Source organism: Dendrobates tinctorius, unplaced genomic scaffold (assembly GCF_039654945.1).
Source record: "Dendrobates tinctorius isolate UK_male_01 unplaced genomic scaffold, ASM3965494v1 ptg000133l, whole genome shotgun sequence".
Classification (NCBI taxonomy): domain Eukaryota; kingdom Metazoa; phylum Chordata; class Amphibia; order Anura; family Dendrobatidae; genus Dendrobates; species Dendrobates tinctorius.
Genome location: NW_027361801.1, coordinates 27956620 through 27980419, shown reverse-complemented (window position 1 = coordinate 27980419; position 23800 = coordinate 27956620).

Below are 23800 nucleotides of genomic sequence, written 5' to 3'. Positions count from 1 at the left end.
TTCTATTATCTTTATTTTCTTTTTCTAAAAATAATTGATGGTTTTCTTGGCTGTGTATTTGGGATCATTGTCTTGCTGAAATGTACACTCTCGTTTCAGCTTCATCATACTGGTAGATGGCTGCAGAATTTCTTTCAAGAATGTCTCTGTATTTTTTGTCCATTCATCTTTCCTTCAATCTTAAGAAGTTTGCCAATGTCGTATGCTGAAAAACAGCCTCACATCATGATGTTCCCACCTCCAAAATTCACTGTTGGTATGGTGATTCTGGGGTGATATGCAGTGCCTTTTGGCCTCCAAACATTGTGTATATTATGGCATCCAAAGAGTTGAATTTTGGTCCCATTTGACCAGACTGTATTCTCCCACTATTTCACAGGTTTGTCTAAATGTTGTTAAAAACTGTGAAAAATGAGGATGAATGAACTCATGGAGATCAACATCCAACACTGCGGAGACACCATCACATGTTTCTCAATGCAGTGATTCTAGAGCAATTCCCCCATCACTTATGGGAAATATGCAAAAACATGCAAAACACAAGCCGCGGAGACACCATCACATGTTTCTCAACGCAAGCAATGACTAGCCTGGTCTTTCCCCGGGAAGGAACAACCACGGGAAGGGCAGTCTCCAATGAAGGAAACCACCTATGCCAAAACATGGTATCCATCCACAGACAGCTGTCTCGGGGTAGTCATTGCTTGCGTTGAGAAACATGTGATGGTGTCTCCGCGGCTTGTGTTTTGCATGTTTTTGCATATTTCCCATAAGGGATGGGGGCATTGCTCTAGAATCACTGTGTTGAGAAACATGTGATGGTGTCTCCGCAGTGTTGGATGTTGATCTCCATGAGTTCATTCATCCTCGTTTTTTCACAGTCTTTTACTAGGCATTGCTCCTACTAGCCAGTTTCCTACTCCACACTGATGAGGGCCAATACCCCGAAACAGCTGCCAGCACCGGAGAATCCTCACAATGCATAGTGCACACAATGTAAGGATTTACAAGTCTGCAGTCACATATAGTGGCTGCACATTTGTATCTTTAGACCTGACAACCCCTTTAATGGGTTAAAGAACTCTGAGTCATTTCTGTAATATGAATACTTCTAAATACTATATTGTCATTTCTACATGTATCTATTCACATTGATCTATGGGCTCCTGTAATTTTTTTAAGCCAAATGAAAAAAAACATTTTTGGGGATATGGTGCACTACTTATTGGCCATTTTGAACAAAACCAATAAATCATCCTACTTTACTGTTGAGTTATAACTAGAGATGAGCGAATCTGTTCGAGTTCCTCCTTATTCGGCAAGCTATAGCGCTTACAAAATAAGCTGCAGAGGGAACCCGGATACCTGGAGCACTCCTGCTGATCAGCTGCCCAGCACTGCTGCTGCATATGTCGACGATGTGTCACTGTCACAACACATCCATGGAGAGCCTGTTTATTGGGCTGCAGAACCGGACAGCTGATCGGCATGCGCGATCGAGTTAACCGAGCTCCCTTTGCAGCTTATTCAATAAGCGCTATAGCTTGCCGAATAAGGAGAGACGCGAACAGACTCGCTCATCTCTAGTTATAACCTAAGAAAATGTTAGGAACAATGGATATAAAAAATGCCACATTGAGAAGAGAAAAATAATCCCCACTCCTGCATTATAATATCCAATTTATATCTCATTGACTTAGAAACTCATTATTGAGACTAGAAATTCATATAATGTCACTAAGTATACAGTATATGTGAGCAAAAAGCCCATTTAGCCTACAACTAGCTTCTCTGCATTCCTCATAAATATGAATGTTTCACAAGCAAAACTTAATCAGATCACTCCAAACTCCACTAAGGTGAAGAAGAATAAAGAACTGTCGAAGGACACGAGAAACAAAATTTTAGTCCTTCACCAGGCTGGGAAGACTGAATCTGCAATAGGAAAGCAGCTTGGTGTGATGAAATTAACCGTGGGAGCAATAATAAGAAAATGGAAGACTTACAAGACCACTGATAATCTTCCTTGATCTGGGTCTCCATGTAAGATCTCACCCTGTGGGGTCAAAATGATCTCATAAATGGTGAGCAAAAATCCCATAACCACAAGGGGGACCTAGTGAATGACCTGCATAGAGCTGGGGCCACCGTAACAAAGGCTACCATCAATAACACACTGTGCAGCCAGGGACTCAGATCCTGCTGTACCAGACATGTCCCGCTGTACAAGTCGGTACATGTCTGGGCCCATCTGAAATTTGAAAGAGAGCATTTGGATTATCCAGAAGAGTATTGGGAGAATGTCATATGGTCTGATGAACCAAAGTAGAACTATTTGGTAGAAACAAAACTCGTTGTGTTTGGAGGAATCAGAATCCTGAGTTGCATCCAAAGAACACCATACCTACTGTGAAGCATGGGGGTGGCAATATCATGATTTGGGGCTGTTTCTCTGCAAAGGGACCAGGACGACTGATCCGTGTACATGAAAGAATGAATGGGGCCATGTATCATGAGATTTTGAGTGCATACCTCCTTCCATCAGCAAGGGCATTGAAGATGAAAAGTGGATGGGTCATTCAGCAAGATAATGATCCCAAGCACACCTCCATGGCAATGAAGGAGTGGCTTCGTAAGAAGCACATGAAGGTTCTGGAGTGGCCTAGCCAGTCTCCAGATCTCAACCCCATAGAAAACCTTTGGAGGGACTTGAAAGTCCATGTCATCCATCAACAGGTCCAAAACATCACTGCTCTAGAGGAGATCTGCATGGAGGAATGGGCCAACATACCACCAACAGTGTGTGCCAACCTTGTGAAGACTTACAGAAAATGTTTGACCTCTGTCATTGCCAACAAAGGATATATAGCAAAATATTGAGATGAACTTTTGTTAATTAACAAATACTTATTTTCCACCATAATTTGCAAAATAAATGTTGCCAAATCAGACAAGGTGATTTTCTGGATTTGTTTTCTCATTTTGACTCTCATAGTTGTGGTCTACCTATGATGTCAATTAGAGGCCTCTCTCATCTTTTTAAGTGGGATAACTTGCACAATTGGTGGCTGACTAAATACTTTTTTTTCCCCGCTGAATATTCTATATACTGTGTATCAATTAATGATGTATCCATTGAACATATTAAGTATTGTATTCCTCCCATACATTTATAGAGCTGCGCACTGCCACTGTCTTCCTTCTTTCAGACTGTCCAAAGGATGTCTAAAGATATCCGACACAACATATTACAGTAATATATTTTATCAGATGTGGAAAAAATGGTACAAAGTAAAAATACTTTCAAATATAGAAGTGTCTACAGTTTATTTATCAGTTAACAAAACACAATGTTATTGAATGAAAGAGAAATCAGATTCATATTTGATGTGACCATTCTTTGTCCTTAAAACAGCACCATTCCTTCTAGGTACACTTGAAACCAGTTTATGAGGTAATAGGGAGTTTCTTCCAAAAATCTTAGAAAACTAAGTACAGATTTGTGGATGTAGGCTCTGGTAAACCTTTCTGTTTCTTCATGTAATCCCAGACAGTTTCTCCGATATTGAAGACCATACCATCACCTTCAGGAATTCTTTTTCTTTATGCTTAAGATAGTTCTTAATTACATTGGCTGATGGTTTGGGGTCGTTATTTCAACCAATCAAATGTCTCCCTGATGTTCTTGTATAATGGGTAAGTATCTGGATATTTTTCTGAGCATTGAAGTGACCATTCATTCTGACAAAATCCACAAATCCATTTGCTGAAATGCAGCCCAAACTTGCAAGAAGCCTCCACCATGCTTCACTGCTACTTACAGACACTCAGTATCATGCAACTCTCTAGTACTTTAGTGAAAATATTGCCTTTTCTTATATACAAATATTTCACAGTGCAGAGCACCTGTTGACATTTTTCGTACCACAGTGCTTATGCTTTCATGTATAGTTGAGTAAATTAGCCTTGTTTTAATGTTAAAGTTATGTCTTTATGCTGTTAATTTTTCAATGTGGCTACTTCTAGACAGGGATCTCAAAACAGAAGATGCATCCCATTGGTTTCTGCCAGCTCTAAACTGATTGCTGTTCCACATCCAGTTTTAAACCTACGACATAGCTATTTCTGTTTTGGTGTATTTACACTGAGTGGTTTTGAGGAGTTTTTCTATTAGAAACTGTTCTAAACTCACCAATTCCTCCTCAAAAACTTCCCAATCAGTTTCCACACCAAAATCTCAACAAAAAGATTCAGTTCATTACCGTATGTCAACATATATATATTAAATAATGATCGTTATCACATGAGTCGGGCAAATAGAAAAAGAATAATTTGTAAATCTCTTATAGTCATTTATTATTCGATCAGAAGCTGAAAGTTCCACAATTTTTCATTTCATTTAAAAAAAAAACTCATTTAGAAATCAATAGAAGCAGCAGCGGCAACACATCTCACTGATGTTCAGGCAGGATTACCGTAACATAACCCACCCAGAGAGTACTAAGCCCAGAACACAGTAGCAATACTATAATCCACCCAAAGTATTGAAAGGTAAGTGGTACTAATAGAAGACATCCAGAGGGTGAATTTTCAACTAATTCACATTACTGTGTATAAAATGAGCTTGTTGGAGAGACAGTCTTTCAAAAGCAAGCATGGTCAGATGTTCACCATCCAGCTATCAGTTGTGTCTACAATTTGTGCAACATTTTGCATAAGATGTCCTCAACACAAAATTGCAAAGACTTTGAATATCTCACCATCTACAATACATAATATAATCAAATGATTCAGAGATTCTTTAGAATTCCATGTGCACAAGGGATAATGTCAACATTTGTGTAAAAAACAGTCAAACCCCTTGTGTTGAGACTGCCTAAAGGGCCTGTCACACTAAGCGATATCGCTAGCCATATCGCTATAACGTCACTGGTTTTTGTGACGTAGCAGCGATATTGCTAGCGATATCGCTATGTGTGATACTTACCTCCGACCGCTCCCCCGCTGGTTATCGCTGATCAAGCGAGAATGTCCTGGACCGTTTCTCGTTGTCAGCTTCCTGTGGCGTCGATGAGCGACGCGTGGACGCAGGCGGGAGGATGTCAGGATCGCCTCGTCTGACAGGTAAGTAACGACCCCTGACCACTGCGATGTCGCTGGTGAGATCTGCCTGTGTGGCAGCTCACTAGCGACCACTTAGCGATGCACCAGCGATCCTGACCGCGTCATATTGCTGGTCAGGATCGCTGGTGCATCGCTAAGTGTGACAGTACCTTAACAGCCACAAATCATGCAGCCGCAGAGACTCAAACATAATAAATGAGCATGCCCAGATGCTTGAATAATACCCCAGCATGCTCAGATAAGACATTATCCAAGCACGTTCGCTCATCACTAATGGGCGATAGTTTCTGATTTTTAGGTTAGTCTGGAGAGAGCTGGAGACAACAAAAGGAAACCCTCCTAGAGTTCTGCTATTATTGGGTGTGTGTGAAGAAAGAGACCTGTCAGCAGTTTTTCTCTTAGCAGGCAAGTTAGGGCACTATGCAAGAATAATTTAAGCAAGTCTCAGTGTTAGCCAGACTCAGACATCTTGAATAAAGAATACAGGACCAGCCCAACTGGGGCACTTTGGTATGGTGGCTAGTGAGAGCTTCCTTACAACATTCACAGAGTGCAGTTAGGGTGCAGTGAGCACTGCATAACACTTTGACCAATATGACCCTGTGACAGAAAGATGGAGACTCCCAGAGTAACCTGTTGTGCATATCTAACGTACTTCATAAGTAATGTGCCACCATCCATAACCACTAAGAATGTGCCTCTGTATTGTGCATAAGAGAAGGTCAAGCACTGTGCCTGCTACCACTTGTATATATGTTTCAACCTCAGTAAACAAGACTTTATTTTTGCAAAACCGTCTGTTTTCTTCATTATTGCATTAAAGGGGTCCAGTGCTGCACAAATTGTGCCACAACATATCCTGAAGGTGTCAATAATAGTACCACAATCACAGGCACACACCCAAGGACCGCTATGTAAGGTGTTTAGGAAGGCAGAAGTAGATGTCGGTCAAATTCCATCCTTACAAGTTACTAAGTAGAGAACCACTACAGCAAAGCTTCTTGAGATCTGTGTGTAAGGAACCTCTTGCTGAGCTATACAAAATAGCTTATTTGTCAGTAAGGATAGTGTTCCTGTTGTGATAGGCTAAAGGTCCATTTCATGAAAGCATTTTCGCCAGAATTTTGTAGTTTAAAGCTTTGAGAAGTTGCAAAACTTTAGCATTTTCACGCCCTTTTAGTCTAACTCGCACAAAGTAGATGGCGCTGGGCAGCGGTGAGGGCTTAACTGGACATAGGGACCCCCGCTCTTCAAGTTCTTGATTAGCAGCAGCTTTCGCTATGCCAGCAGGCACTGGAGTAAGATTCTTTGCTTCTGATCACATAGATGGGCATGCCACTTTGCACCTCACATGATTTAGTAAGAGCCATTTGCCTCATAATGAATCAGGAACCTCATATTCCACCCAACTCCCTTATCAAGACCAGAGTGGAAACTGCCAGTCTTGAGGAATCTGACTAAGACTTCTTATTAAATGGTCAAAATATATCATTTCAGTATTTATCAAAAATAGAGGGCCACAGCTTCCCAGTAAGATTGCCAACGTCAAACTTTCTGAGATTTGAGGTGAAGTAAAAATGAAATAATGGCAGATAAGGCAGAGGTAAGATGGTAACATCTCCGATAAGACCATGAAGGCTCCAGTGGCATGGAACCAAAGAGTGTTTTATAGCTGTTTTAATCATATGCAGCTGCCCAGCCTGACAAAGATAATCATATTACTGTTGCTCCTACTCTGAAATTCCAAAATTGATGAGATCCATTAATCACATTCAATGGCATGAACAAATGTCTTTTACAGGAGGATTTAATATAAATTTGCTGTTACATGTTTACGCAATAAGACTGAATTTTAATATTAGCAATTCCAATGGAAAAGTGATGAAAATGCACAACATATTCATTAAATGAAGCTTGCAAAAAAGCAAGTATTTATGATTAAATATTACTGGCACTATATGTGAGGGGAGATATGTGTCATAGAGATTGCTTTCCGCTGTGATCTAGAAACCCAAAAGTTTCTTTTCAGTATGCTATGTGCTGAAGGAGTTAAGCGGTCATGTTATGGGCGGGTTTTTAGGTGATTAGGTAAGAGATGGACGAGACACCTACTCTCCATGTTTCCACCTCAATGGTGTGGCTGGGGAAATACAGTAAATGTCCAGCCAGTTTTTTTCTCTGTCTTTATTGTGTGGAGGTAGGAGGCCTCCTGACTGTTAGCTCCTGTGAGAGGTACCATATGTGTTGTCCCAGAGGAACTAGGCAGGACTGTATATGAACTTTTTATTTTCAGTTGAGCCGTAGAGGCTATTTTCTATTACCAGTTTGGGTTCTTTGGTTTATGACACAATAAACTACCCAGAGACTTTAACCCCCACCTGTGCCTATGTCTACCTCCAGGAGCAGCTAAGTGAGCCGACTTTCCACAACCTATATGTGCTTTTAAATGGTTTGGTGTATGAAATCCTGTTGACAGATTCCCTTTAACTGCCTATTTCTCTATGAATACTTCATATGTGAGGGAAAACTGTTTGGTCACACAAAAGGGCTCGAAAGACAGGGAACACAGTTTCACTTTTCGAACGCCCAATTCTCAGGATTTGAGAATGGACACCATGTAGCATTTTGAGATCCCCTGATGTAACTAAACAGTAGAAACTCAACTGACCCATTTTGGAAACTAGACCTCTCGAGGAATTTACTTACACGTGTTGTGAGTACTTTGAGTCCCCAGGTTCTTCACAGAACTTTATAATTTTGAGCTGTGACACTAAAATACCACTGCGGAGCCGTGTGTGTACTTGGTGTATGGAGCGAAGCCGTGTGTGTATGGGGTGTACGGAGCAGAGCCTCCTGTGTACGTGGTGTATGAAATGGAGCCCTGTGTGTACGAAGTGTATGGAGCTGAGCCATGTGTGTACGAAGCAGAGCAGAGCCATGTGTGTAAGGGGTGTATGGAGGGAAGCTGCATGAGTACGAGGTATATGGAGTAGAGCTGCATGTGTACATGGTTTACAGAGTGGAGCCATGTGTGTACGAGGTGTGCGTAGTGTGGCCGTGAGTGTACAAAGTGTACGGAGCAGAGCCGCACGTGTACGAGCTTTACAGAGTGGTTCCGTGAGTACTGAGTGGAGCCATGTGTGTGCGAGGTGTACGGAGCGGAGCCGTGTGTGTATGAGGCATACAAAGTGGAACCGTGTGTGTATGAGGTGTGCAGAGCCGTGCGTGTACGAGGTCGGTGTATGGTGGGGAGCTTTCATACCTCCCAACTGTCCCGGATCCAGCTGGAAAGTCCCAATTTTGAGTCTGCCCCGCTGTCCTCACCAGGAGCTTACTATTCCCGCAGACAAAGGAGTACACGGCAGAGCCCTGAGGAGCACTTTAAAACTTGCACTTGATGTTCCAATGGAAGTGACAAGCTGGAAGCCTACCGGAAATTAGGTAATTTTGGGAGGAGATTGTGATGGAACCATGGAGGCAGTTCAGGGAATGCTTCAGATCCATCACCGTGTCCTCCTCCAACAGCACGGACAGTGGGATCGCCTTGAAATCGGGGATACCAGCCATGTGAGCGGATCATGATATGTCCATGGGCAGCACGGTGGCTCAGTGGATAGCACTGCAGCCTTGCAGCGCTGGAGTCCTGGGTTCGAATCCCACCAAAGACAACTTCTACAAGGAGTTTGTATGTTCTCCCCATGTCTGTGTGGGTTTCCTCCGGGTACTCCGGTTTCCTCCCACATTCCAAAGACATACTGATAGGGAATTTAGATTGTGAGCCCCATCGGGGACAGTGATGATAATGTGTGCAAACTGTAAAGTGCTGCGGAATATGTTAGCGCTATATAAAAATAAAGATTATTTATTTATGTCCTGCAATGGGAGGCTAAAGTGGGCACTACAATGGGAGCCAGGCTGCTATAATATCTTTATAGAATCTCTCTTTCTCTGTTCTTTCTTTTCCTCTTTAATCTTTCTTTCTCTGTTTCTTTCTCTCTGTTCTTTCTTTCTTTCCCCTCTTTCTTTCTCTCTCTGTTCATTCTTTCTTCTCCTTCTTTCTTTATATCTCTTGCTTTTCTTTCTTTCCCTTCTTTCTTTCTTTCCTTCTTTCTGCTCTTTCTTTCCCCGCTTTCTTTCTTTCTTTCTTTGCTTCTTGCTCTCTCTCTGTTCTTTCTTTTTTTCTTTCCCCTCTTTCTTTCTCTCTCTGATCTTTCTTTCACTCTCTGTTCTGTTTCTTTCCCTTCTTTCTTTTTCTCTGTTCTTCCTTTCTCTCTCTCTGTTCTTTCTTTCTCTCTCTGTTCTTTCTTTCTCCTCTTTTTTTCTCTCTCTGTTCTTTCTTTTTTTCTCTCTATCTGTTCTTCCTTTCTCTCTGTTCTTTCTTTCTCTCTATGTTCTTTCTTTCTCTCTTCTTTCTTTCTTTTTTTCTCTCTCTGTTCTTTTTTTCTTTCCCCTCTTTCTTTCACTCTCTGTTCTTTTTCTTTCCCCTCTTTATTTCTCTCTGTTCTTCCTTACTCTCTCCCTGTTCTTTCTTTCTCTCTGTTCTTTCTTTCCCCTCTTTCTTTCTCTCTGTTCTTTCTTTTTTTTCTCTCTCTCTCTCACTGTTATTGCTTTCTCTCTCTCTGTACTTTCTTTCTCTCTATGTTCTTTCTTTATATCCCCTCTTTCGCTTTCTCTCTATCTGTTCTTACTTTATCTCTCTGTGTTCTTTCCCCTCTTTCTTTCTCTCTCTGTGTTCTTTCTTTCCCCTCTTTCTGTCTCTCTCTTCTTTCTTTCTCATTTTTCTTTCTTTCTTTCTTTGTTTCTTTCTTTCTTTCTCTCTCTCTGTTCTTTTCTTTTTCCCTCTTTCTTTCTCTCTGTTCTTCCTTTCTCTCTCTCTGTTCTTTCGTTCTCTCTCTCTGTTCTTTCTTTCTGTCCCCTCTTTCTTTCTCTCTCTGTTCTTTCTTTCTGTCCCCTCTTTCTTTCTCTCTCTGTTCTTTTTTCTCTCTATGCTCTTTCTTTCTCTTTCTTTCTCTATCTTCTTTCTTTCTCTCTCTCTGTTCTTTCTTTCTTTCCCCTCTTTCTTTTTCTCTCGGTCTGTTCTTTTCCCCCCTCTTTCTCTCTCTCACTCTGTTCTTTCTTTCCCCTCTTTCTTTCTTTCTCTGTTCTTTCTTTCACTCTCTGTTCTTTCTTTCCTCTCTTTCTTTCTTTCTCTCTCTGTTCTTCCTTTCTCTCTCTGTTCTTTCTTTCTCTCTCTGCTCTTTCTTTCCCCTTTTCCTTTCTTTCTCTCTTTCTGTTCTCTTTCTTTCACTCTGTTTTTTCTTTCTTTCTTTCTTTCTTCCTCTCTCTTTGTTCTTTCTTTTTTGTCTCTCTCTTCTTTCTTTTTGCTTTCCTCAGTACCAGTCAGTGTGCCCATAGTACCAGCCACTGTGCCCTCAGTACCAGTCAGTGTGATCAGCAGTGCTAAATGGCTGTGATTGGGGCATGAATATGGGTGTGACTAGTTGTGAAATGGGTGTGGTCAGGGGTGTGGCCTAAAATTTAGCCTTCGCCCCTCTTTCTCTTCTTCAAATGTTGGGAGGTATGCTGTATTGCCTTGCAGTCCCGGGCTCACATGACAATGGTTAAAGCCGCCAGCCAATCAGAGGCTGGCAGCTGACGTCAGCACGCACATCACCGGCATATGATGTTATTATCATTTGCCGGCAAGTCCACACTTGAAAAGCCTGGAGGCCGGAAGCATGGCCGCAGGGGCGCGACACGGTAAGGTGAAAGCTTTTTTTATTGGAAGTGGCAAACCGCAGTGTGTTTCACCGGCAGGATGGAGGCACATGGACCACGTGTCTTCTTCCTGCCCGGGGGCAGAATGGAGCATAAGGGCAGAATGGAGAACGGGGCAGAATTGAGCATGGGGGCAGAATGGAGCACAAGGGCAGAATGGAGCACAAGGGGGCAGAATGGAGCAGAGGGGGCAAAATGGAGCACAGGGGGCAGAATGGAGCACAGGGGGAGAATGGAGCATGGGGGAAGAATGGAGCACGGGGGCCAAATATAGCAGGGGGCAGGATCCTGGGGCAGGATGGAGACAGATGGGGCAGGATGATGGGGCAGGATGGATAGGATGGAGACAGATGGAGCAGGATCATGGGACATCACATGGGGGTAGAATGGATACTCATGAGGGCAAGATGGGAGAACATATGTCTGGAGCCAGGAATTTGACACACGGGAGCCAGTATATACCATAGGGGTTGATTAAGGGATTATCTGTGTAGCAAGGTGGATACTAAAACTTAACATTTATTAGGTAAAATTGTAAACAGCCAGTTAGTCAAACAACAAAAACAAAGGGATACCACAGTGAAGGAAGTGCCCTATAACTAATGACCGGAAAGGGAGGGGTTGTTACAAAGGTACTACTGGCCTCTCAGATCCTCAATATTAATCTGACCTGATAGCAAAATGAATAGAGTTGCCCATATGATGAATAGTATATACATTATCTCATTTATATGGTACAAATAAGTGGTGCTCATAAGAAAAGGATGTTATACCCATTCATGTTATTGTGACTTACTTGGGCAAGCGGAGGACATATCCTATTGTTGGATTGTTCTATTCCTGCTTTATGTGCTAATTAAGGGATATTATTACTGCAGTGATGTATTTATTTTATTTTTTGAGGATACTGTTTTAAATGGGGGAGGCAGCCCTCTTAATGTGCAGCGTGACTCTGTCACTTTATTTCTTCATCTGGTGTAGTTTAGAATTTGGGATAAAATTAAGTAATGTGTTCTGGAAGTGGTGCTCTAGATAACTGTGTTATTTCCTGCAGAGATGAGCCCTGGCTGGAAGAAGTGACAGCGGTCTGTGCAGGATGAAAGATGAAAAGTAAAGATGAAGGACTTCACCTAGAGACCTCACTGGTGAGTTAGTGTGTTACCTGTATACTGACACTATACAATGCATACTATATACAGCAGTCTGGAGTATAATGTAACCAGTGATCACTGTGTTGCCTATACATTATATACAGAGCTCCTGTGTATAATGTCTCCAGTTATCACTGTATTACCTATACACTGACATTGTATACAGAGCTCCTGGGTATAATGTCACTGGTGATCACTGTATTAACTATACACTGACACAATATACAGAGCTCCTGTGTATGTCACTGGTGATCACTGTATTACCTGCCTGTACACTATACACTATATATAGAGCTCCTGTGTATAATGTCATTGGTGAACATTATATTACCTGTACACAGACACTGCATACTAAGTACAGATCTCCTGTGTATAATGGCGCTTAAGGTGATATTAATATTGTGTTTTTTTTGTTAATGATCAGTAATGTAGTATTCAGTCAATATGTGGTGGTAATATGTTGTCCGGCCATGGTGTTCCTTGTATGTTCTATTATTTGGTCACCATGTGGTGGTAATATGTGGTCTGGTCATGGTGTGGTGGCATTTGTTCCTTGTATGAGGTATCATTCGGTCACTGTGGTGGTAATATGTTGTCTGGACATGGTGTGGTGGTATTTGTTCCTTGTATATGGTATTATTCGGTCACTGTGGTGGTAATATGGTGCCTGGTCTTGGAGTGGTATTATGTGGTCTGGTCATGGTGTGGTGGTAGGGTAGTTGTCCCTTGTATGTGGTATTATTCATTCACCATGTGGTGGTAATATGTGGTCTGGTAATGGTGTGGTGATATTTGTTCTTTGTATGTGGTATTATTCGGTCACTGTGGTGGGGTAATATGGTGTCTGGACGTGGTGTGGTGGTATTTGTTCCTTGTATGTGGTATTATAGGTCACTATGTGGTGGTAATATATGGTTGGGTCATGGTGCGGTGGGATTTGTCTCCTGTATGTGATATTATGGATCATTTTAAAAAGTGAAAAATAAATAAAAATGTACCTAAATTGTATTGGATATTTTAACAAATGTTTAATAGGTTAGAGTAGAGTAGGGCCCGGCGAAAAGAGTCTACCTTGTCATGGTGGCAGCTTAAAAAAATCTTTTGGCCAAAACAAAAGCTGCTGGCTATATATGTGATCTGGTGATGGAACTGTTAATGTGTGATTGGTGAGTAGTGCAGTTTTTCCAAGAGAAGGCAGAGGGACTGTGGACAGTTTGAGGTGTGGAGGTGGGGCTGGGGGGGAGCCTGGGTAGAGTCTCAAGGGGCCCCAAAACTTTTGTCAGTATGGGGCTCTGAAACTCCTAGTGGCAGCCCTATCTGCGTGCACACTAGGGCAATGTTTGCTCCCAGGAAGGTGTGGAGCCAGGACAAAGCAGAAGGAATCTCCATTGTTCTTTACAGCATTTGTTACACTTATTAAGCACTAATTTAAAAAATGTATCACCAGTTTTATTCACAAGTAGTTTGAGACAGCTAAATGGCCCAAAATCCTATATCCTGGGTACTTCTGATATATCCAGGTTGTCTGCCCCCTGTGCCATGGTCCTAAATGTAGAAACACTGCGTTTTTTCACATTTGGTCTTTAATATGTATATTTTTTGTTGTTAACGATCTGCTCTGATTATTGGGTCATTGCTGTATTTTTTTACGTTTCCCAGCGTATGTATTTTTGGTGTAGATTTAATGCTGGGATTCTGCACTCTATGCACAACTTTGTGTTTTTTGGGGGGGTTGCCCTGGAGTGGTGCTTCTAACCTAAGGTCCCTGCCCTGCTCCTATACTCCATGCTGCTTCTTCACCTTTTATTGGCACCATCTTGTGACTGCAACTTCTGTCTGTGGGAAGTCAGAAGTAACAGAAACACGCTTTTAGGCCACGTTCAAATGTTCAGTATGTTACCTCAGTATTTGTAAGCCAAAACCAGGAGAGGAACAATCAGAGGAAAAGTATAATAGAAACACTTCACTACTTCTGGAGTTCTCACCCACTCCTGATTTGGCTTACAAACACTAAGGTAAAATACTGACCAAATACTGAACGTGTGAATGTGGCTTTAGGCTGGCTTCACACATCCTCATATTTCCTGTATTGAAAAACTGCTACTGGAGATATCCGTGTCCGTGTGTGTAATACGTGTGGCAACTGTGGGGAAGAAGTGCTACAGTAAGCAATGTTCCCCAGCCAGGGGCGCACCTAAAATGAAGGCAATTGTGATGAGAGAGCACTAAAATGCTCAGGTGCTCATTGCTCGGGGCGAGCAAATTGGAATACTCGGGGACAGAACAACGAGCCCAATGTAAGGCTATGGGAAACCAGAGCTTTTTTTACCACGATCCCCCCGGGGGTCCTTGTAAGGTCTAAAAACGTCTGAAAATCATGGAAACACTGCTCAAATGACACGGGAACATTATGGCAAATGCCTCTGGAAGCATTTCTGACTCCTAGGTCACACTGTAAACAATATTGTCAGATTTTCACGCCTTTTTTACAGGCGCACCAAAAAGCATGCAAAAATGAAAGCTAAATGGATTTTGCTGGCAATATGTTAAGGAACATCCTTTCCAGGTTAATGACTTGTATATAAGGCAAACTAATTAACCCAAAACAAAAATGTTCCTCTACCACTTGGGCTATGTTCACACATAGCATTTTTGATGCGTTTTTCAATAGCATTGCATTCAACCAATACAAATGCATTCTGTCATGATATGTGACAGGTCCTGCATGACGCGACCCGATGTTCGGTCGGTCACCAAAACAACTGGACAAACAAGGGAACACCGAGGACACAACTACAATGGTGGGCCCTGCTATAGGGAACGGGAAAAGGGACACCTCCTGCACTCTCCTAAGGATGTGCCCTGATCTTCCTAAAGTTTCTATACAGGTTCTTTCAACCTGTTGCCAAGCAGGATACCTTAGCCCTCACTTGCCCTGCACCTATCCCTCAATAGGGAATTGGTAAGTGCAGACACTGGTTCCACTGCTGCACTAATATAACACCAAGGAAAGATAACAGACAAGGTAAGACAAACAACACTTAGCTTTCTCTGCTGCAATGCACTGAGCAGCAGAGTAAGGCACCAGATCAGCATTCAGCAGAAGCACAATTGCTCTCAGCCAGCTCCTGTCTTGATCAAGGTTGGTATCCAAAAGGAAGTGTATCACCAACATCAGCTGATGCCTCAGGTGATGGGAGTGGTCACCACCAGCAGACTAACTAAACATATAGTAACACCAGCGGCCATTGAGGGGAAAAACTGACATTAACCCCCAATGGCAAGAAAGGAAAAAAGTTTAAATGTGAGCAGCCCAAAAATGGATTATGACACATTCACTGGGAAATGTCATTGTAACATTTAACAACCCTAACTGGCCATGTGGTGTGTGACACATACGCAGACACATCTTGTTTCATTTATGAAGGAGATGCTCTTAAAGTCACAGAGCCTATTTTTAGAGGGCCATCAGGCGGCATTAATATTCTTAAAGGGCCAGTATTAAACAGTGGGTCTCCTATACTGTTATTGCCTATGCAGTGAGTGGATGGGCTGCCAAGAAATATTACGCACCCCAATACCCCTTTCACGAGAGGTACAGGAGGGCTTTCTGAAAAAATGTTGCATTGAATGCAAGGCCTTGCCTGCCCCAAAGTTACATATACCCCAATAAGCTTTTGAAGCCACATACTGGATGGCCACAGGAAAATCCACTTCACATTATTCATTTTGTACTCCCATACTGTTTTCTTATGCATTGACTGCAAGACCTGCCCAGCTACCAAGTTATATGCACCCCAATAAGCCTTTGAACCCACATACTGGATAGACACAGGAAAATCCACTTCACATTATTCATTTTGTACTCCCAAACTCTTTGCTTATGCATTGACTGCAAGTCCTGCCCTGCAGCCAAGCCATATGCACCTCAATAAGCCTTTGAACCCAGGTACTAGATAGGTACAGGAAAATCCACTTCACATTATTCATTTTGTACTCCCATACTGTTTTATTATGCATTTACTGCATGGCTTTCCCTGCTACCAAGTCATATGCACCCCAATAAGGCTTTGAACACAGGTACTGGATGGGCAAAGGAAAACCCACTTCACATTCTTCAGTTGGCCCTGCCATACTGTTTCATTATGCATTGAATGCAAGGGCCGCCTTGACCCAAATTTGCATGCACCCCTATCCCCCCTTGGAAGAAACATGGAGGAGGGCCTCATAAAAATAATTTCACATTACAAAGGAGTGTGGAGGAAGGCCTTATTTAAGGGGCGGGTCTCCTAGACTTGTAATGCCCATACTCTAAGTTTATGGGCTGGCAAACATTTTCCCCTGTGGGGTACACCCCAACCTTTTTCATAACGAGTATTTTACAGCCAGCATAACCACCCATCCTTGTTAAGAATTCAACACTGTCTGTAGCAGCATGGAACACATTAACCCTGGTGATCTAGTGGCAGTGGTTGATGAGACGTGGAGGAAGGCCTCATTAAAAAATAGACCCAATTTAAAGGAGCAGGTCTCCTAGACTTGTAAATGCCCATACACTAAGTGTATAGCCTGACAAACATTTCCCCATGGGGGGTGCATATGTTTTTTAATTTGGTGACGGGCATCATAACACCCTTGCCAAAAACTAGAGTGGCTGGAGCATGGCAGAATGCGTTCACCCTGGTATTCTAGGGGTGGTGGATGGTAAGGATGAGGAGAAGGAGGAGGAGGAGGACATGAAATAGCCAAAATCAGGAAGCGTTTAGCCATGTGTGGGTGTGAAGAGGTGAATGGGAATACACCTCCCAATAAGACGCTAGATTAGAGGTTATGTTTAGCTTTCATCATTTGGTGGTGTCAAGAAGTCTGGCCCAATCCAGCCCTTGTTCATTTTTATAAGAGTCAGCCTGTCTGCATTTTCCGTTGACAGGCGAATGCGCTTATCTTTGATAATTCCACCAGCAGCACTAAAAACCCGCAATGACAAAACGCTAGCGGCAGGGCAGGTCAGGACCTCCAAGGCGTAGAGAGCCATTTCATGCCACGTGTCCAGCTTGGATACCCAATAATTAAATAATTAAAAGGCACAGAGGAATCACGGAGGACGTTGGTATGGTCAGCAAGGTACTCACTCAGCATCTTATAAAACATTCCATTCCTTGTGAAATTACCCCACGCCTCAGGGCCAGGGCGATGGGACAATCTGAGAAAACTGTCCCAGAACTTTGCCAGTTTTCCCCTGCCTCTGCTGGATTGAAGTTGTGCATGTCTTGACTGTACTCCTTGGTTGTCCAACGAACTACTTTGTCTGCCGCCAGCGTTTTGAGAAAGGAATTTTTTTAATAATTCTTCAACAATGGCCCTCTGGTACTGCACCATTTTAGTACACCTGTCTGCCTCTGGAACAAGAGATTGAAAGTTCTCCTTGTAGCATGGGTTTAAAAGTGTCACTACCCAGTAATGACTGTTACCCGATATTTTTACAATACGAGGATCAAGGGAAAGGTAGCGCAACATAAAGTCAGCCATATGGTGCCAGACTGGTAAGAGGCAAGCCTTCCGTGTCCTCACCAACAGAACGACTGACCAAGGTGTCCTCCTCCTCCTTTTCCTCCCTGTCCTCAGGCCATCCATGCTGAACAGACGGTATGATAGTTGCGCTTGTAGTACTGTCTATAGCACGTGAAAGTAGCTCCTGTTCTATCTCCTCCTCTTCATCCTTGTCATCCAATCCACGTTGTGATGACACGAGACTAGGCTGTGTGTAATCACCCTGTATGGTTCCTTGCTCCATTTCCTCATGCTCCACCTGCAATGCATCCTCTTTGATTGTGAGCAGAGAGCTTTTCAGAATGCAGAGAAGCAGGATGGTGATACTAATTATGGCATCATCGCCGCTCACCATCTTGGTGGACTCCTCAAAGTTTTGGAGGCTGTTACATATGTCTGACATGCATGTCCACTCCTGAGGTCTTATGTGTGGAGTCAAACCTGAATAACGATGGCCTTGTTGATGCTGGTGTTCAACAACTGCCCTCTTCTGACAAATACTTTCCAACATATGCAATGTAGAGTTCTAACACGTGGGGACATCACACACTAATCGTTGAGCCGGAATTTGCAATCGCTGCTGAAGCACGGCAAGGGCGGCTGAAGCTGTAGCTGACTTTCTAAAATGGGTACATAGGCGGTGTAATTTCAAAAGCAGATCCGGCAGCTCCCGGAAGCTTTTTAGAAAATGTTGAACAACAAGGTTAAGCACTTTGGCCAGACATGGTACGTGTGTCACTTCACCTCGACTCAGAGCCGCCACCAAGTTCCTGCCATTGCCACACACAACTATGCCTGGCTGGAGGTTCAGCGGTGTCATGTTCCATGCCAAGGTTTGACTGGGTCTGACTGGGTCCCAGCTTCCACTATGTTAACTCAGTGTGCCGTCAGTGAGATGTACCATCCCTGGCAACAAGCACTTGTCCACATGTCCATGGTTAGGTGTACTTTCCCAGTAACTGCATTGTTGAGGGCATGGGTAATGTTGTGGGACACATGCTTGTGTAATGCTAGGATGGCACAATGGGAGAAATAGTGGTGGCTGGGGACTGAGTACCTTGGGACGGCCGGCGCCATCAGGTTGCGGAAAGCTTCCATCTCCACAAGTCTAAAAGGCAACATTTCGAGCGCCAGAAGATGAGAAATGTGTGAATTTAGTACTGTGGCCTGTGGGGTGTTGGCTGCGTATTTCCGCTTACGTTTCAATGACTGAGGTATGGACAAATAAATGCTGCGCTGGGACAAGGACGTGGACGTGCTTGATGATGGTGCTATTTGACTGTGGGCAATGGCAGGTGCAGGGCAGGAGGCATCTTTGCATGCACCATGGACAGGGGATTGGCTTGCATGCACAAGAGTGGAAGAAGCAGTGGTGTCACCCGCAGACACGGTTCCTGGAGCCTGGGGTTGGGACCACAAAGTCAGGGGCTTTGCCGCCATGTGCCTTATCATGCTGCTGGTGGTAAGGCTGGTAGTTTTGCTACCCATGCAGATGCTGGCATGACAGGTGTTGCAAATGACCTGTTTGGGGTTATTGGAGAGTCTTTAAAAAATAACCAGACTCAGGAAGCCCTAACAGTTGGACTGGCAACTTCCATCATGTTGGTGTTACGGGGAATAATTGCCTGTCTTCTGTCTGCAGCCACCACAATGCTTCTTCCTGTCTGAAGGGGTGCTATGCCTCCCTCCCCCTGTGTGCTGCTGTCCTCGCTCTGCATGTCCTCCTGCCAGGTTGGGTCAGTTACTATATCATCCACCACCTCATCTTCCACTTTCGCACCCTGGTCCTCCTCTTGACTTTCTGGCAATTGTGTCTCATCATTGTCCACCTCTTTTGACCGTGGCTGCTCAAATATTTGGGCATCGCTACATGGAATCTCATCTTGCCCCGCTTCAAGTGGACCAGGCGAGAGGTGCGAATCTATAAACGGAAAAATGAACAGCTCTTCGGAGTGTCCCAGTGTGGGATCAGTTGTCTCAGGGCACTCAGCATGGTGGGAGAAAGGAGGATCAGGGTGAGGAATATGCGGTCCAGATTCACAGCTACTCAGACTTGACTGTGTGGAAAACAGAGGGCTGGTGGTCGTGAATAAGTAACTGAAAGTATTATCCGCTATCCAACCAACACCTTTTTCTCACTGCTCTGGCTTCAATAGTGCTGTCTTGCTGCGGTCCCCTAGGACTTTGGACACTAAGGTCTAGTGAGAAGATGTGGGTGTTTTTTGTGGCCCAATTTCAGCTTGCTTATAGCCTCGGCCTCGGCATGCACCATTACCATCACGTCCACTTCCCCGTCCCTTGCATTGCACCTGGCCCATTGTAAATTAACTAGAATATTATACACGTTCACTGCAAATGGCTGAATTGGGAGCAAACTTGTATATGATACATGTGCGGGAAAACCACACTTTAAACTATCTGGACTGTAGTTAAAAATGTTTTTTTGGTGTCAATAAGTACAGAAACAGACAGCAAAAACACTAGAATATGTAAGCCTAAAATGGCCAAATTTTTGGCACAGATAAATGAGGCCTGTCATGGAGATACCACACTGCCAAATATGTGGCCTGTTTTTTTAAAAAAGATGCAAAATACTACTGTATATAACTAGAGTGACAGACAGCAAAAAAAATGGAATATCAGCCTAAAATGTCCAAACTTAGAGAACAAAGATATATGAGGCCTTTCACGGAGAAATCACACTGCCAAATATGTGGCCTGTATTTTTTTCTTTTTTTATGCTAAATAGTGCTGTATATAACTAGAGTAACAGACAGGAAAACACAGGAATATCGGCCTAAAATGGCCAAACTTGAACCACGCAGAAATATGAGGCCTGGCATGGAGATACCACACTGCCAAATATGTGGCCTGTTTTTTTAATGCAAAACAGTGCTATATATAACTAGAGTGACAGACAGCAAAAAAAAATGGAATTTAGGCCTAAAATGCCCAAATTTTTAGCACACGGATGTATGAGGCATGCCACAGATATACTACACTGTAAAATATGTAGCCTGTATGTATTTTTTGGGGGGTTCAGAAAAATGTTGTCAAGAAATTGTGTAAGACACTCAAAAAAATTTTACTCTACCCTACCGTATAAAAATGAAAGATTTCTCTGCGCACTCAAAAGTGATTCTTAGGACCCCTTTAAAATTGCTGGATTTTCATGCTGTGCTAGGAAAAGGATCTAGCTGTATTGTGCAGTGTCAAAAAGCAAATGGAGAAAAAAAAGGGCTCTGGATTGCTTTGCAATAGAATAATCTCTATTAACCTGGCAAAAAAAATTTCCTAGCCAATTAGACCTGGGGCTAGGTATATACGGTCAATATATGCTAAAGGTAGCAGCAGCAGCAGACAGTAATGGAATGAACCCTCTTGATGTATACAATGATATCTATATACTCACATACAGTGCCTGCAGGCCTTGCACTGATATGTATAAAGCGACGTACAATCTCCTGCCTACCTAACACGGCAACCTATATACTCTGGAACTAGTCCTTAGAAGGACTGTTGGTTGAGCTGGATTTGAATAGTTTAGGATGGTAGACCCACACTGACTAATAAATCCCCAAATATGACCCTATCTCGGCAGCAACTCTCCCTACACTATCTTAATCCGGAGCTGAATGCGCCGAGCAGGGCGGCATCTGGTCTCTTATACCCCTGATGATGCTATGCGGCCAGCCAATCACTGCAAGACCACAACAAAGATGACTGCGGCGTTACAGTGCCTGGCAGACAATCCCTGCATGATGATTGGGTCTCTAAAGACCACCAAAAATGCTGGGTGGAGACCCGAGTTATCGCCGAGTAATCCCGGAAATGCTTGGTGCTCGCCAAGTACACCGAGTAGAGTGAAACTCGGGCGAGTAACAAGTAGTGGCGAGCACATTTGCTCATCACCAGAAGCAAGTTAATCACTTCACCTCAGGCAGCAAAGAGTCCCTGAAGAAGTGTAAAGATAGATGTTTCAAATATATTTCTATTTAAAAGTGTATGTATTTTACATGTGCGTCAGGTTAGGCTAGTAAAGAGTAAACCAGATTTATTTGTACTGATTTTACTACGGGGGTGGCGCCATTTTGCAATTCGCCTCAGGCAGCAGAGAGGCTAGGTTCAGCCCTGTACATACCTATATTTTAACCCTGCTGTTCTGTTAAAAATGACCGTTATTGAACTTTGATATTTTTTAAAAAATTCATTATGCGGTTCTGAAACTTGTGGTTACTTCTATTTGCCTAATTTGAGGGGTTCTTTCTAAGGGTACTTTTTTTTTGGTTTAGTTTTTGCGCCACATTTTTTTTTACACTTGTACTGTCCTGGTCAAAAATGACCGAATAGCATTTTATGCTAATTTCAGCCATTTTTTGAGTAAAACAAATGAGTTACAATTTCTTTTGAGACTACTTATTGCATCTACTATTGTTTATGAAGTAAACAGTTGCTTTAGGTGCAGATTTACACATGCTTTCAGTACAAACCATACGCATTGGCTTTCAGTACAGTTCTGTGCAATTTTTTTTCTCTGTATGTTATTTACCCTGCTTTTCCTCTAAAAATAAATAAATTCAGTTGTCACCAAAACTGATTTTTTTTAAAATTATTTTTACTATTTTTTTCAAAATGTTTGCACGCATTTTATACTATAGTTAATTTTAGTTATAGTTAGTTATAGTTGTTATAGTAGTAGTAGTTGTTTTAGTTAGTTAGTTAAGCTCAAATTTGTAATTTCTGTGCAGAATTCAATAAGCCCTTGTAACCTTTATAAACACAAAATAAATAAAAAAAATTGAGTTTTTTATGTATTTTTTTTATAATGACCAACCATGTTCACATACAGTATAATAATGCAACAGGTATTCAAAAAAAAATTTTTAAGTAGCTAAAACAGCATTTTAATAGGTCCGGTCAAAAATGACCGGAGCAGTACAAGTGTATAATGAAAACGAACAGAATAGCAGGGTTAATATTGCTACTATTTACATGCTGTGGTATTGAGGTGCATACTACATTTATATAGTTCATATTATGTTTTTAATCTTGTCTCTAAGAAGTGCGCTTCCACAAGTTATTTCAGTTTTGTTTTTAGTACAATTCTGAATCTTTTCATTTTGTATTTCTACTGTAATTTTGTATATTTAAATTGTATTTTTTCACTTTATTCTGCACTCATATGTGACAATTTTATTGTATCAGGTCTTATTTTTTTGCAAACTATCAGTCTTATCGTACATTGGTGCATTATAATTGACTATTCCTCTTGACATTGTCAGTCAGCATTATTGCTTTTGCACTTTTAGGAGATTTGTTTTAGTGTCTCATCACTTATACTGAATAATACTAGTTTATTATTCCCTGAAACATGGTGACATATTATTTTTCTTTTATCTTGGAAAAATAACCACAGATCTTTTCTATGTGTTGGTTTACCTAAATCCTTCAGTCTCCTCATGCAATCCCAAAAATGTTTGATGATGTTGGTGTCTAAGGCTTTGTGTGGGCCAAATCATCACTCCTTGGACTTTGTTTTTTCTTTTTTCTTGACACAAGTCATACACCATGGCAAGACTAAGAACAGCAACAAAAAAAAGTAGTTGACCTGCATCAGCAAAGTTTTCTTTCAAAATAAACTTAGGGTTCAAGATGTACTGCTGAGGCTCTAATAAGGAAACACAAAGAAAAGGGCAATGTTGAGAGCTATAGATGCAGTGGATGGCCAAGGAAAAATAGTGCAGCAGATGAGATGAAAGACACATTATGCTTACATCAATTAAAAATCAGAAGCTGTTCAGCAGTGCCATCAGCTCAGAACCAGCAACAATCAGTGGGATCCTGGTATATACATCTACAGTTGGGAGAAGACTGTCCAGAAGGGATTTTTATGAAGGAATTGCTGCCATGAATCCATACCTTCAACGTAGAAGCAAGTGCAAGGACTTCATGATGTACAAAACTATAGGAACTCAGGTGTAGAAAATGGCTGCAGGTGCTCTTGTCTAATGAGTCGAAAATTGAAATACTTAGCTATAAAAAGTGTGTATTCCAGATGGCTGAAAAGTGCTACAATAATGAGTGTCTGGAGGAAACAATAAAGCATAGTGCAAGTTTGGGGCTGCATGTCACCAAATGGAGTTGAGGTTTTGTCAGAATTAATGGTGTCCTCAGTGATCATAAACAGGAAGATACTTATCCATCATGCAAATCACTGA